The sequence below is a fragment of the Chenopodium album genome, chromosome 6 (assembly GCF_948465745.1).
Source record: "Chenopodium album chromosome 6, dcCheAlbu1.1, whole genome shotgun sequence".
In the NCBI taxonomy this organism is placed as follows: domain Eukaryota; kingdom Viridiplantae; phylum Streptophyta; class Magnoliopsida; order Caryophyllales; family Amaranthaceae; genus Chenopodium; species Chenopodium album.
Window position 1 is genome coordinate 70,132,058 of NC_137839.1, and position 15,705 is coordinate 70,147,762.

The 15,705-nt window shown below is 34.1% G+C and overlaps 2 long non-coding RNA genes across 4 annotated transcripts; one reads left to right on the forward strand and one right to left on the reverse strand.

The window, feature by feature from the left end:
- Positions 1 to 7,922: 7,922 nt before the first annotated feature.
- Positions 7,923 to 9,246, reverse strand: LOC145635123 (uncharacterized). The gene is made up of 2 exons (XR_014113786.1): positions 9,147 to 9,246; positions 7,923 to 9,028 (listed from the first exon to the last, which is right to left on the reverse strand). It is a non-coding gene; the product is annotated as an uncharacterized LOC145635123 (long non-coding RNA).
- A 2,768-nt stretch (positions 9,247 to 12,014) lies between these two features.
- On the forward strand, positions 12,015 to 15,127 carry LOC145635124 (uncharacterized). Of its 3 annotated transcripts, none has more exons than XR_014113788.1 (3): positions 12,015 to 12,478; positions 13,854 to 14,029; positions 14,454 to 15,127. It is a non-coding gene; the product is annotated as an uncharacterized LOC145635124 (long non-coding RNA). The 3 variants fall into 3 exon arrangements; XR_014113789.1 differs by having other exon boundaries at positions 13,906 to 14,029; XR_014113787.1 differs by having other exon boundaries at positions 12,015 to 14,029.
- Positions 15,128 to 15,705: the final 578 nt, after the last annotated feature.

Genomic DNA, 15,705 nt, shown 5'->3' on the forward strand with positions numbered 1-15,705 from the left:
TTTGACATAGTCCACAATAATTGATTTGTGTACATAATAGCAAAGCCATCATCCAGATATTCCTAATAATAGAACGTGTAATAAATATGTGTGCATTAATTGAAACTACAATATTCCTTCATTAATTGAAAATTCTAGGTTTGGAATACATTTAGGTTTAGTTTAAATCAATCATTTAGGATTGAAGTCTTGAATAATTTAATTGCCCCTCCCCCCACAACACTTGAATGAAGGTTTAGTAATTCCAAGGTGTGGCTTCTTCGACAATGGTGGTCTTCCCTGTCATTTTAGAAAAACAAATTAGTAAGTGACCAATTTAAGGTGATATTTGCAATAATATAAACGTTTCACCTCATATTAATATTAAGTAACTACAATCAAATGGTTAATACAAATGATTATTATTAGGATTTCTTACAAATGGCCATTTCTTAAAAATCATTTTTCATATTGGTAACTTATTTAGACTAATTGTAGCATGCATATATGGTCAATATCACACATTTAGATAATCTAATCTAAGTGTACAGTTAACATTTGAAATCAACAAATTCAAAATAAAACCCTGACCTGTACCACCACATTGATAACGTCGGCCCTAGTGAATGTGGGATGCTCATTGATTTTAATAGTCTCAGCCTTCCATAACAAAGCGACGCCCCCGGAAAATGATCTTATAGGGGAGGTGATTAAACTAAATTGCCGAGGAAGACGACTTATCATTTCAGTGACATTTTCAAACATATGCCTTGTCTCCAGTAGTATAATCACGGAGGGATTGATAGCTTAATAAATTATGGAGAAATTACGGAGGAAAGACTCCCTAGTGATACCCCGAACATTCCATGTGAGAAATCGAGTGTTTGATGGCAAATTGTTGACATTGGGAACCCATGTAGGGCAAGAAACATGATCGAATGAAACAAAATGGTGGGGTGCACGTTTCTCGGAGCTAACCGCTTTAAATATGGTTAATATAACCACACTTGGATAGAAAGGAACAGTGACTACTTGAATGGCATCTGAGAATGTGGCCATGCACAAGAACAAGAGGTCAAAATCGAGTTTGAAAACGGGTGAAGATAGATCAATAACGGGCTCCGGATCAATCAAGTGCTGCAAGAAGTAAGGAATTGTGAAATAATTCCTTAGATAGAATTCAATAAGGAATTTAGCTTGCTTTGTCAAAGGATAACAATCATCCATGTGCGGTATGTGGGCAGGACGGAGTTCACCAGTCATATCGGATGACCTTTCTTTCAAGGTGGAGAACTCTGGTGTGACCTTAGTGGGTTTGAGTATGATGCTAGCAATAATTCGTCTTGAGACAAATAAAGGGTTGTCATTATCGTCCCGGCATAAGAAAACCTTCGAATTGAGGTCAATTTCTGGGGATAAAGAACGAGGGGGGTTGAAGAAAAGCAACGCCCGACTACTATCTGGTGATATTGCAACCCTGGGCATGATTGATTGGAGCTAGTAGAAGTGAAAATTGGTTAATTGAGGCTGGTAATGTAAAATGTGTCAAAAAAAAGGTTGGTAATGTAATCGACTGAGGTTGCAAATGGGTTTTGTTAGAGTATGTACTTGTCTTTTATTTTGTACTTGTCAGTTTGATTGATTGGAGCTACTTGAGTATAGCCAAGGAAAATATTGGCAAAATTTTCTTAGTTACCCACGCATAAAGTACAGCAGAATGGGTTTGATATTATCTACAATACAAGAGATATGAGACAAAATTTGACATGACTAATAAAGTAGAATCATAATGTATGGAAATACGTATGATAATGTGGCCTGGTTTAAAATGGGTAACTCGACATTCAAGCCAAAATGCAGATCAGGAATATTAGTTGTTAGGATTTATCCCATTGTTCCAATTGACTCTAGTCGTTCAAATTTCTTATTGGTCTTTCAGAGTAAACCACACTCAAATTCAAAGGAGCAAAATTATGCTCGAATCAACTCACAAACCTTGTCTCACGACACAAGAGAGCCGTAAACTTTTTTTTTTTTTTTTTTTTTTTCTTACATCTTTAGAATCAAAGACACACCAACAACTTTATTTTGATCTCAATGCTTAGAAAAGCCACGCATGATGTAATGTATACATCAAGTACTCAACTCAAACTCTGCACCAACACTAACTTGCACAGCAGAATAAACTAAAAAACAAATTGGTAATTTTTACTAAAGGATCATCCCACCGGTGGGTTTAATTTCTAACCCACTGGTAGGGGGGAAATTTTTTGTGAACGGTCCCAAGATTTAACCTGCTGTTGATATCATGACAAATTAGGGATAAGAGAGAATGAATGACTTTTGTATTGCTTGATTATTATTCATCAATAGGTTGAGTATTTATACAAAATCTATGCTCATAAGATAGGAAACTATATTCCCAAAAGATATGCCATATATCCTAATGATATATTCACTAAATAATATCTTAACATATAATAAACCTAAATATATTATTCCCTGAATGATATCTACGGAAAATATATCATACATATATTTTCCGACATCTCATATCTCTAACAGTTATTATTAATGCCTATGACCAAATAACAGTCAACGTATATAAGTGATGTTTTTAAGTTGTGGACTCCATTTGATTGAATATTTATGTTCCTTAATTTGATGACTCCTTTGATTTTACTATCATAACATTGACTCCATTTGAAGACTGAATTTGCTGGAGTTAGTGTTTTCAATTACCTAAATATGTTGAATTTGATTAATGAATCAATGGAATTATAATGTGAATACGTTAACTCTCTTTTATGCCTTAATTTGGAGGATTTATTGTTTTGATTTAGCTTATTATAAGTTATCGATACTTAATTTGGAGCTCAATTTGATGATTTCGTTTGCTGAGTTCATTGATTTTTAATGTGGTCATTATAAGACGTTGACTGTATTTACTCATATTCATAAGTTATAGTCAATCTTAACTTCAATTATCTTGGTGTTCATAACTAGAAACTTTAATACTTGTTGTTGTTATCATGACTATCCTCAAAACAAATACGGGTACGGAAGTCATATATAAGGAAACGTAAGCAATAGTTTGTCAACAATTTCCTAAAGATGATCTATTCCTAAAGTACTTTAAGGACATTGTTGTACCCAATAGGTATGTAACTGTACTGGTTATAGTTCTTGTTGTGCTATTATTTTATTTGTAAAGTGTGTTGTATATTTCTATTGTGTGAATAGATATGGCTTAAGATGTTCAAACATTTGATAACTTATTGAGTTGTACCCGAAAAGGATTATTTAACTTGATACATTTTATGTGTCTATTTGACAATTTTAGTAGTCATTAAAGGAGTTATGAGTCTATACAAGGATTTGCCTAGCTATTCGGTGGATTTCCATGCTGATTGTCGAGAAAAATTGGTAAGAAACAACATTTCTTTACAGATTAATAAGTTTCCATTAATTGACGATGTAATTTTAAATTATGAGGTATTGTAGGTGTTACCGGACAACTGGAGTTCTATCTTAGGCAGTGTATCTACTCCATTGGAACTGTGTTTTGGGATCAATAGTCAAATATGGCCTGTCCAATTGGTGAAAGCCATTGAGCAACACAAGGAGTACATGTGTTTAGATGTTGGTTGGAAAGCTTTTGTTACTGATAATGAAATCCGTGAAGGAGAACTGCTACAGTTATATTTTGATGGGAATAATGATGAGAATAGGACTATATTTGTGAGGATATTTTCCTCGTCAATGGTGGAACGACTTAATTCTATTGAACCCATTCAAAGTACCGTTAAGTAATGACTTAATGGTTTTTTAATAAAATGATCAAACTTTTGTTTTTCTGATGATGAATTAAATGGAAAGAGTACTTATATTTTTAAACTTTGCAAAAAACTTGCGAATAAAGCTTAATCAATATTTTCATTATGGAGATGTTGCCTATGTTATTTCACTCTTTCTATTTTTATCAACCTCGTATATTGTCGATGAATAATGCTTAATCAATATTTTCATTATGGAGATGTTGCCTATGTTATTTCACTCTTTCTATTTTTATCAACCTCGTATATTGTCAATGAATAATATAACCTTGACAATGCCACATTAAATAATGAATGATGTAGACACGTGGAGACGGAAACTGAATGACATTCATGGATGCTAATTGAAAGGGTTGATTAGTAAATTGAAATTAGTCATACCTAGGCATGCATGAGTAATTACAGAATTTCTGAGTTTTTTCCAGTATATGATTGGACGTAATGTTATTGAATTTCTAAGCGTACATTGATTGGACTAGATAATCGCATGGACCTGCATATGCCCCTATAATTGGTGTCTAATTGGACATGTGAGACGGAACGAGAATGATATTCAATGGGAGCAATTAGTAAAGTCAACAAATGATCCGATATAGGTTATATGCATAGTCGACCTAGGTTTATTCGACCGACTCGGGCTGTTCCAGTTTCATACTTAGGCTTGGGTAATTACAGCATTTCCGAGTTTACTCCAGTATATGATTGGACGTAAAGTTATTGAATTAATACGTATAAGTTGATTGACTAGATATTCGCATGACTAGGCCCCTTTAATTAGTGTCGAATTAGTGTCGATCCGTTTATTCCAATTTCGATTAATAATCACAATTAACAACGTGTTTAATAATAAATCCTCTTTATTTGCATACTTTTATTTCATTTACATTAAATTCTTTCCATTAAAATCTTTACACTGGAAATAATACAACTCTCACGTAAGTAAAAACATAATTCTATTAAAAAATACAAATACTATTAAAACATAAAAAAAAAACCCTAATCCAATTAATATGTCATGTAAGTAGTAACACTTTGTAGGTCTGCGTGTATGACTATGTATGACTATATTAGGAATTGACATCCACTTTTCGCATGGAAAACATGTCAATGTCAGACATATTCGAAAGTGTACAAAGCCATAGAAAAGATGTCAATGTCAGACCAATTCGAAAGTGTACAAAACGCAGTATAGACATATTCGAAATTGGACAAAATCGATAGTTCTCACTAGCAGACAAAGGAAGCATGGGTTCACATATATTCATGTAATCACTAGTTAGGTAATAATTAAATCTTTGAACTTTTTCTGATGCATGATCCTTGTTGAGTGGTGTGAATAAAAGATATTCAACATAGTCAACCCATACGAATGTTGTAACTTGAAATAAAGGTTCCAAAGAAGCAATATATGAGAATATGTGGGAGTGAAAATTTTAATTATTACTCGTAGTACAAATTCAATTATTCTAGTTGGTATCTACCGTCTTGCGTATTAAGAATTAATTTTGACGGTTCTAAACAAAATTATTGTGTCATTTAGGCTAAATAATACAAGTTGACGTTTCATATAGGCTAAATTTAGGCTAAAAAATTGTGTCATATAGGGTAGTGATGATAAAAAAATGCCAAATATCAATACTTGTAATTATAAATGCCAAAATATAATTACTTCTAAATAAAAAAAAGTTCCAAGCTATGCTAATCATATAGTCCCTACTCACTTCACCTAGAAATGACAATAAGTCCAATTTAGTTAAAGTAGTTTCAAGGCTATCACCCCTATATTCTTGTAAAAAATAAATAAAATAAAATAAATACAATTACCCCTATACATATTAATCTAATTATTATTATGTTAAATGTAATTGAATAAGATATTGTTTGGGCAAGAGAAGAATCTAAAAATTGGCCCTTAATTAATAATAGAAAATACTCCCTTTATTTGAAAAAGATCTTCTCACTTGAACTCTTATTTATAATATGAAAGAATATTTACTTTAACTTAGTCATGTTGGGTCTTGTATAATTGTCGCAATACGTAGTTTATTAATGTTCAATTGTTATGTAAAAGTAATGCGTTGACAAACGTGTATAGTTAAAGTAAGAAGATCAACTTGTAACGGATTTGAGTATTAAGAATCGGAGGGGTGAACATGCCCTAGGTGGTTCAAAAATATTCAGTTCAGTTCCAAGCTACTAATTTACCAAAATGTGTTAAAGGGTAAATTATAAAATGTGTTGATAATTGAGAATTAATTTATTATTCCACTTACCAAACATAATTTTTATTACCAAGCGGTTTTAAGATTATCCCAAACAGCCATTATTTAAAATGTGACACTCCGAAGATGGTCCAAATGAAAACTCCGCAAAATGTAGATATTAAATTTGTATGCAAATTCTAGTTGAATATTATGTGATAGGGTTGCTCACGAGCTTACCGAGTCGAGTAAAACCGCTCTCAACTCGTGCTCGTTAACATCTCGGCGGGAATCGAATTCAAGTCGAGCTAACTCGAGTGAAGAGTGGACCGAGCGTTGACCGAGTCAGGTACGAGTTATAGCTAAAGCACCTCAAAAGTCAATTATCAAACCTTATAGAAACCCTATTTTGCAGCTAGTTCACCTGCTATATAAATAATCAATTCCGCACACTCATTTAACATACATCCAAACCTACTAAGTGACATTCAATTAACATAACAATGAAGGTTTCCTCTACTCCCACCCGTTCCAATGTTGGAGGGTCAACCAAATTGAAAATAAAAAACTCAAACAAGAAAAAATCCCTTATGTCTCCCATTGCAAAATCCTCGTTGAAAATCACAAACTCAAACAAGAAAACATCCCAAACATCTCCCCTTTTAACATCTACTCTTAGGAAGAATGCCTTTGAGGCAATTCACAATGAGTGTCCTGGCTACATCCTAGCGCCATGGTCCAATATGGAAAAAATCAATGGAAATTCTAGCAAACACAAAGCTGATGTTGTTGTCGATCTAGATGGCATCCCAAATGAAGTTGACTTTGATAACAAAAAAAAGGCAGCGTTGATGTAATCAGCCTCGACGATGGACCCAAGCAAAAGCCCTTCTCTGTAGGTTCTGTGCACTACGTGGTTGTGTCTAGCAACACATCGGACGATCTAGGTGTGATGTATGCCATGAAGGGCAACCAGAGCTTTAAAGACATATACAAGGACTATGCTGAAAAAGTAGATTGTCGTGTGAAGGACATGGTCTTGACGAATAGGAGGACCGGAGTTGTAATCTCGCCAAATGACATCGCCAAGTATGTTGGGCTTAGGCATGGTGACATGCTTGTGGCCAATCAAAAGGTAATTTATCAATTTTTATTTGTTTCAAATATCTCAGCATGTAAAACATTACCATTGTTGCTTTTCACCTCTTTGTTGTAATTGGTTAAGAGATAAGTAAAGTTTAACAAATTTTGTTTTCCAGAATCCGGATGCTAACATGAACACTGAGATCAAGGTGTTCTACATAGCCCCAATGAATGACAAGCCAAAGAAAGTCAGAGTTGATGGTCGCCTCGACACCTATCTTGCTAACCTGTACCATTTATGGGGTACTACCTTTAATCATGACCCAAAAACAATCATGCTAATCAATCAAAGCCGGGTTTTTAATCCGAGGGAGACTATTGAGTCTGCTAAAATCCGCAGCAGCGGGGTTGTATACGCCCTACCCAAGGTCCGTTTCCAAAGGAACCCTCGTATTACCAACCGAGGATCGACTCTAGGGCAGACTCGGGAGTAGTTTATGGTAAATCAATTGTGTTGGAACTAGTTGGTGTAGAGTTAGATATGTTGTGTACTATTCATTGTGGCGTTGAATGGAAAATTATTACTCGTTATGTGACTAGAACTAGTAGTAATGAATATTATGTATTAAGTAGCACAAACGTAAGCAATGTGAGTGTCTCAAAATTACATATTAAGTAGTAAATAGTAGTAATGAAGGCGTGTCTGCCAATTTAAGTATGTTTAGTATGGACCTTATTGTGATAATGAAAGTGTTATTATGTGTTGTCTTAATCTTTTTTTTTTATTATAACAATCCCTAGAGCAGCGATAACATCCAAAGAATAATTACAATACAATAAGTAGATTTACTAATAAGTAATAATAACATGAGTCCAAGGATCATGTATTCAAATTAAAAAATCAAAATTCAATTATCCATAGAGTCATATAATTGCAACTATACAAGTACTAATTAGAGTTAGAGTTACTAAATACTAATTATAACTTGTCCTAGGATCATGAATTCAAAATAGACAACAAAAAGTCAGTGATCTTTAGTCATATAATTGCAACTAGACAAGTAATGGCCCCAAACCGCAACAACATCAATTTGCTATCTAACTTGAAATAATCAAGTGAATGTAATGATGAATTGCGGTGGTTCCATACCTTCTAATTCAACAAGAATCTTTTCACCGAGTTCAATCTCTTCACCAGCTACCATTTCCGGAACTCCTTTACGGATGGTGCAAGCTACAATCTTCTTCTTGTCGAACTTAAAGCGCATTGTTGCATGCCATTTCTGATGGACATACAGTTCAACAACAGTGGGATTTTTAAAACCTTGGAAATGTTCTTGGGCAAACGGTACCGGAATATTCTGTACCACATTCAACATCAAAGTATAAAGATATAAGAATTGTACACCGAGAAATAACATATGATAAACAAAACTAGTAAAATATCATAAACATTATTAAATAACTTATGATTAAACAAAATAATAACACAACCAAGCTATAAAGTTCTATGAACTCACGATACTAGGTTTGTCGATGTAACCTTTGGTGAATGTGAATTTGAAGGAGGGAGGCTTAAAAAAAACCTCCGTGGGCACAAACTCTGATGCGTCGGCTTCTGTAATTGTACCGTCAATCTCTATTATTACACGAGGATCTACAACTGTAATTTCTTTTCCGGAACGCCAAATCCTAACCCTATATAGCATTTCCTCCTCGTCCTCTAAAAGTAACTCAATGTGGTCGAGAATGCGTAACTTGTTAGAGGTGACAAATTGACTCCAGCCTCCACCTAAAAAACTCTCGAACTTCCCAGGACCGTGAAAGACATGTCCCAATCGTACTGGGTACACTTTGTTCTCAGTACCGCGGTGAAGGCGTATCACACCTTTGGCTTCATCGTTCTTAGCCCATATTTCTTGCAGTTCCCTGTTCATTCGGTGTGGAATAGGCTGCATTTATATTTGCCCGGATTAAGTATTAGCAATGTGCAACGGTAAAATGAAATATTCAACACAATAAACTTATAAATGCATGGCAAGCTCACCACAATTTCAAGCAATCGATGAGCATCGATTGTGAATTCAAATGTCCAAGCTGACATTCCTTTCCTATAGCAATTGCATTGTGTAGATCCATAACAAAAGGACAAACATTATTGAGATTATAATGTAATCGGAATTGAATTTCAATAAGCCACATAATACAATCATGAAAGAGATACTTAATATGGACTATGGAGTGCATATAGATAAAAATATCATAAAGCAATTAATATGTCACACCTGGACTATTATTGTCAACCCAACAAGACTGACTTGCCCTTTTTCCTGACATATGACTAATTCATACCTTTCACTGGCATATTCAAATTGGTATGAACTCTAAGTCTCTAAGAGTCTGGAATCTTAATTCCGCTATGTTTGTCAGAATTTAGAATTTGTAACTTTGGTTGTAGATCTAAAACATTAACAACCCTTTCTTACTCGTTTACATGGACTTAAGGCCAGGCTTACTAAAAGATGAGAAATACAATATGAGTAACACAAACACACGCTACCCAAAACCAGCGAAAAACAGAGTAAATAGTACCCCCCCCCCCCAATTTGCAATGAACAGTAATTCTCAATCTTGATAAGTCAATAGGCTAATGAGACAACAGATTAGTGCACTAACTTTGCAGAATTCAAAAATCAATTGACAAATCTAATGGTATACCAAGTTGCATGTATAGATAAAGAAATTTCGAACAAGAGACCAACCCTCACTAACTATATAGACATATTAACCAACATAATTAACAAAATTCAACTTGAATTATGCTATCAAATACCATAATTATACAATCTAGGTACAATTGTTAAGGAAGTGAAAGTTAAGGTAGGGGATACATACTTGGTCGGAGCTAGTAGTATTCGAATCGTCGGCTAAATGGGAAGTGTAGAAGCTGCTCTGGTAGCTAGAGAATGTAATAAATTGGGTGGAGTTAGGGTTTAAAATGAATTTGCAAAAGTAATAAAGAAAATTGCAATGTATAATAATTATAAAATTGGAACTTACTAGTGTAATGTAACTGACAAAATGCTTAACGTAAATAGTGTGCTATTAAATAGTAATAAAGTGCATATTTAATCCTATAAAATGTTAAAACAAAGTAAAAGCTCTTTTAAGGATATAATTTACAAATAATACTAGATAAAAAAATCCATTCAAATAAATATATACGGCGTATCATATATATGTTCCTCATATGATATTAACTCATATGCATCACGGGGTACCCTTGAACCGAGAGTACCCTGTAGGCAGATAGTCTCTCATTTCTCGATCTAGTTTTTTTACCTTTTTTATTTAAACGGAGTTTGTCACCTTTTTTTTTTTGCTTTAAGCCAACGGAATTTTAAACGGAGTTTGTCACCTTTTTTTTTTTGTTTTAAGCCAACGAAATTTTTAACTTGGATATAGGAGGTATAACTTTGAATAAATAACTTACTTTTAGCTCTTGCTCACTTATTTAGAAAGAAAACATAAATAAAATTCATATAGTCCACCTAGAGCTGTCAAAAGCTGACCCGACCCGAATTACCAACCCTAACCCGAATTACCGACCCTAACCCGACCCTAACCCTAACCCGTTTGAACACGAAAAAATGGTGACCCAAACCCGACCGGAAACCAACCCTAGACCCGAGTTGACCCGAGTATTTGAGACCCTAACACGACCATAACCCGACCTAGAGAGGACCCGACCCGAATGTGACCCGTAAATTATTGACCTGAACCGAACCTAACTCGAACCCGAGAATGACCCAAACCCGAATTACCCCGTCCAAAACCCAAATTTAAACCCGAATTGTTACAAACCCGACTTGTTTCTAATCCGACCAAAATTAAACCTGACTTGTTATTGACCCGACCCGAATTTAAACTCGACCTATTACTAACCCGAATTTAAACTCGACCTATCACTAACCCGAATTTAAACTCGACCTATCACTAACCCGAATTTAAACGTATTTGAGGCTATATGAGGTGATTGAGGTGAATCGATGATAGTGATTTTGTCTAATTAAATCAGCCAAATGTTTTGTTTTTTTTTCTAAATTTATCATCAAAATCAACTTCCATATAACTACTTATAATCCTTTTATTGATCCCTTTTTTCAAATTTTAGTATTTTTTTGTTTGTTTTAATATGTTTTTAAATGTTTTAAATTATGCAATTTGATGTGGAGCGTAAAAAAAAATATTTACAACAATTTTAGTGACTTGAAACGAACCCGACTCAACCCGAAAATGCCTCGACTAGGAAATGACACGACGTGATTATAACCCACAAATTATTGACTTGAACAGAACCCGACTCGAACCCGATAATGACCCGACATGATTATAACCGGCAAATAATTGACTTGAACTGAACCCGACTCGAACCCGACCAGGACCATAACTCGTTTAAACCCGTAAAAACCCAAATGTAACTCGACCTGTTTTCCACCCGACCCGAATGTTACCCGACCTAAACTTGACCCAAACCCGATAAGATGTTTGACCCGACGTGACCCAACTCATGACCCACCCCAAATACGACCCTTATAGGTCCCGACATTAGCCCGTGTTGACCCGACCCGAGAAGACCCGAGCCACACTAACCCGAATTGATAGCTCTAAATCCAACTATATATTAGTATACTGTAGTATAAATAATATTTTGAACGAACTAAATATAATGGATAATTGCATATAACTATAACCCTTAAAAGACAAATTGGTGAGAAAATGGTTTCTGCTTTCCTATGCATATGAACAGTATCATTCCCTTTTTACCCTTACAAAAGTCCCTTCAAAACTATCCTTTCCCTTTTAAGTACCAGAACATGTGTCACTATTTCAGTCATACCAGTGTAGTGACGGTTCTGTCCTTGAATCCCTCATTCTTGCTTTTTCCTTATTTTCCTCTTTCTTCCATTTGCTTTCTGTCTCCTTTGAATCGGTCTTCGCACTCTCATTCCATCCCTTCTTTCTCACTTCATTTTCTCTTTCTTCACTCTCCACTTGCCTCTCCTCCCTCCATTTTTTACAGTTTTTGTAGACCCTAAACCCAAAACAAAAACTTTCAGATTGGGTGAATTTCCAGAAACTCTTCCCAGTTAGGGAGGTAATTCGAACCAGGAGAACAAGAGAAAGAGAGGTAATTAGCTCGGCGAACCTGTTTCTGAATTTGAAATTCCTTTTCTGTTGCTCAAATTCAAAAACGCAGTTATCAAAACAGCATCCAACAGTAGAAATAACATAACAGCAATTTCAATTATGGAGATAATGTATTAAAATTGCAGAGAATTAATAGGAAATTGAAGACGAATGGAAGAAGATCTTCAGGTTCTCTTCTATCTTGTTTGTTTAATAATCTGGTTTGTATTAATGTTCTTCTTTTTTTTTCTCTCATTTCCTGATAATTTATCTGGGGTTTCTTAGTTTTTCCATCAATTTTCGGGGTGGTCTTAATTTTCTAAATTTTCCATCAAATTTATGTGGGTGTATCTAAGGTTTGTATGCGTGTTTAATAAACCCTTTAAGGAGTACCTTATTATAGCCAACAATTTTTTGCTGATGAAATTTTTCTTATTATTGCAATTATTATCTGTTGTCATTATTTTATATTCTTTGGCTGTAATTATAGAAGTGATATGGTCCAATGTAAACATCTTCATGCTCAACTCTTTCATTGCTTACAATATTGATTTGACTCATTCGAAGGTGGCTATTTCGTTGCTTACAATCTTGAGTTGATAAAGTCACAAACATCAGGTCCAAAGTTCTTGAATAGGACGATAAATCTCCTGAGGTCCTGTTTTTATTGAGTGTTGTTGGTTAGTCATATTCATAATTGATCAAGTATTTGGAGAATTGCCCTCTCCATCTACTTCCTTTCAGTCCACAGTGCTGTTTGGCATAGTTCATCTGCATTTGTAAAAGATGACTGCCTTGTTTTTGCTATTGTACCAGTGGTTTCTGTTCCTTGTACAACTAATAATCCAAAATAAAAGAAATGGCGGGATAGTGAATAGGGTAAGGTTGTGTGCATCTTAGTCACTGAAAATACTGTGAAAAGCAGCACACATCACAGTGTAAAGTGAAATGGATTTAACATTTGTGTCATTAATAGAAACTTTAGGTTGAAACTTGAGGTTCTTTTGTGTCGCATTTATCTTGGTGGGACAATGAGTTTGATCATTTGATTGTGTTATTTTATTTTGAGCTTGAATGATGAGGTTCTTTAGATTGACTTTCTTTTTAATAGTATGGTGATAGACAGATTGAGTGTGTGTGAAGTCTTACAGAAACTAAACTTCAGGAGGTCCCTTTGAGTGAGGATTTATAAGTTTAAAATATGATAGATTTGGAAGATTGTATTGGATAGTGTCGTATAATTTGGTTTTGTGTGGCATTTAATCTCAGAATATGGACTAATATTAAGGTTGTGAAATTGTAATGATGATTTTGGGATTCTGTTGTGGGTTGTGTCATAATTCTGTTTTGTGTGGCTTTCATGTGCATTGGTGTTTTGGACCTTAATGAATTGCAATTAATGAAAATATAGAAGTTAAGATCAATTTTAGTTGCATTCATTACATTAAGAACTGTCTTTTCTGATGTCATTTGTTCTCATCGGAATTAATAATATTTATAATTGATAAAAATGTTTTAAAATATATTATTTTCAAAATTTATGAGTAAGATTTATTGTCTCAAGCTCTCAACTGCCCCTGATTTACCTTACGAGGAAATGATCATCCACTACGAAGCTCTTATGATGGGTAAGCAGCAGAAGATGACCCATTTGATGACGGTCAGCAAAAAAAAAAAAGCTTAATCAACTTCTATGTCCAACATGCTGATCTCGAACGAAATAGGGCTACTCCTTCACATGTAAGGCACTTATTAAGATTCTTTTAGTTTTGAGGTTTCAATTGTTGCAATGTTTGATACTTGTATCTATGAAGAAATTTTTGATATGGCATGATTTTCCTACGAACACAAACAATTTGAAACCCTAAAAAGGAACTGGTTAACAAGAAGGGTAGGAGGGATGATCCATTGTACTGTTTACCACTTAAATTATTTAGCTACTCTGAACAATCTGTCATCTCGGAATGGGTAGAATAAGGCTACTTTTGGTGTTAAATTTGGCAATCGGAGTGAGTAGAATAAGGCTACTAGGCCTGAAAGAAGCATAACTAATTGAAGAGAAGGTAAAAGCATTCAATATACTGCTCTAAGTTAATTATTTATTGTCTACACTTTAAAGTAAACCAGACCACACCTTAAACAACTCTTTTCATTTGTTATGTAGATATCAGGCTGGGATGGCTTTGACGATTTAGCTGCTGCACTTAAAGGAAAACCAGTGAATGTTGAAGTTGGGCTAACAGGTGCAATCAAGAGATTTGGCTACCTCAAGTGGGTTATCAAATCAGTTGTTATGGAAGAACCCATGAATGCTAAAGCATTTGGTGCAAAAGAAGCTGAAGATGCCAAATCAGCCAAAACAGCTGCTCCAAAAGAAGGCAAGAAAGCCAAATCAGTTGCTCCAAAAGAGGTCATGAATGCCAAGAACTAAGGCTTCTTGTAAGAACACGATATATCGAACAAGAGTAGCTTGTCATTTTGAACGTGTTCTTGCTGGACACCTTTTGAAAAAATAGTAAGTTCCTTTTGCACAAGTCACTGGTGCTGATTCTGTACTCCTTAAATGCTCTGCCATGTGAACTTTTATATAATTTGTGTACTTAAGTAGCAACTTATGTATGGTTATCATGCCTAACTTCAAAACTAATATCTTATGGCTGCACTTTTGTTATGCAAACATGATGACCAACAAATCTCAAGTCAAGCAATTATTTATTTTATGATCTGTATTCCTTAGTGATGGCTTACTTGGTGTTGAGTGATGACCTTGAAATAGGTCAACCATGTTCCAATTAAGATATTCAAGAAATGCTGAATGATACCATGGTTTTGAATTAATTCATCAATTTGTTTCCAGGTTAGGAATCAATTTGCATAGCAAATCCAATTACAATTAACTATATTTTGCTTCCCATGTGCATTCCAAACCAGAAGTAATAAGAAAATGCTAGCCCAACTACAATTGAGTTAAAAAACTATCAATTAAACCAACAACTAATTAACCAAAATTCACTTCATACAAAATACCTCTGATTATATATAGCTAAAGAAATAAAAATTTAGACAAACATATTTATAAAGCCATCAATATTAAATATTCCACACATAATATATATATATATATATATATATATATATATATATATATATATATATATATATATATATATATATATATATATATATATATATATATATATATATATATATATATATATATATATATATATATAATAAGAATATCATAGTCATTACACCTACATAATATATATAGAGGCCAGTATTTCTAATAACAAAATTACATTAAACCACTTAAAAAGCTAGCTGGCCCTAGAATGACTACCTACTTAACCAAAATCTATACTGCATAAACTACTTGCTTAGCTTAATCAGAGTCAAACCCAAAAGCTTCAGAA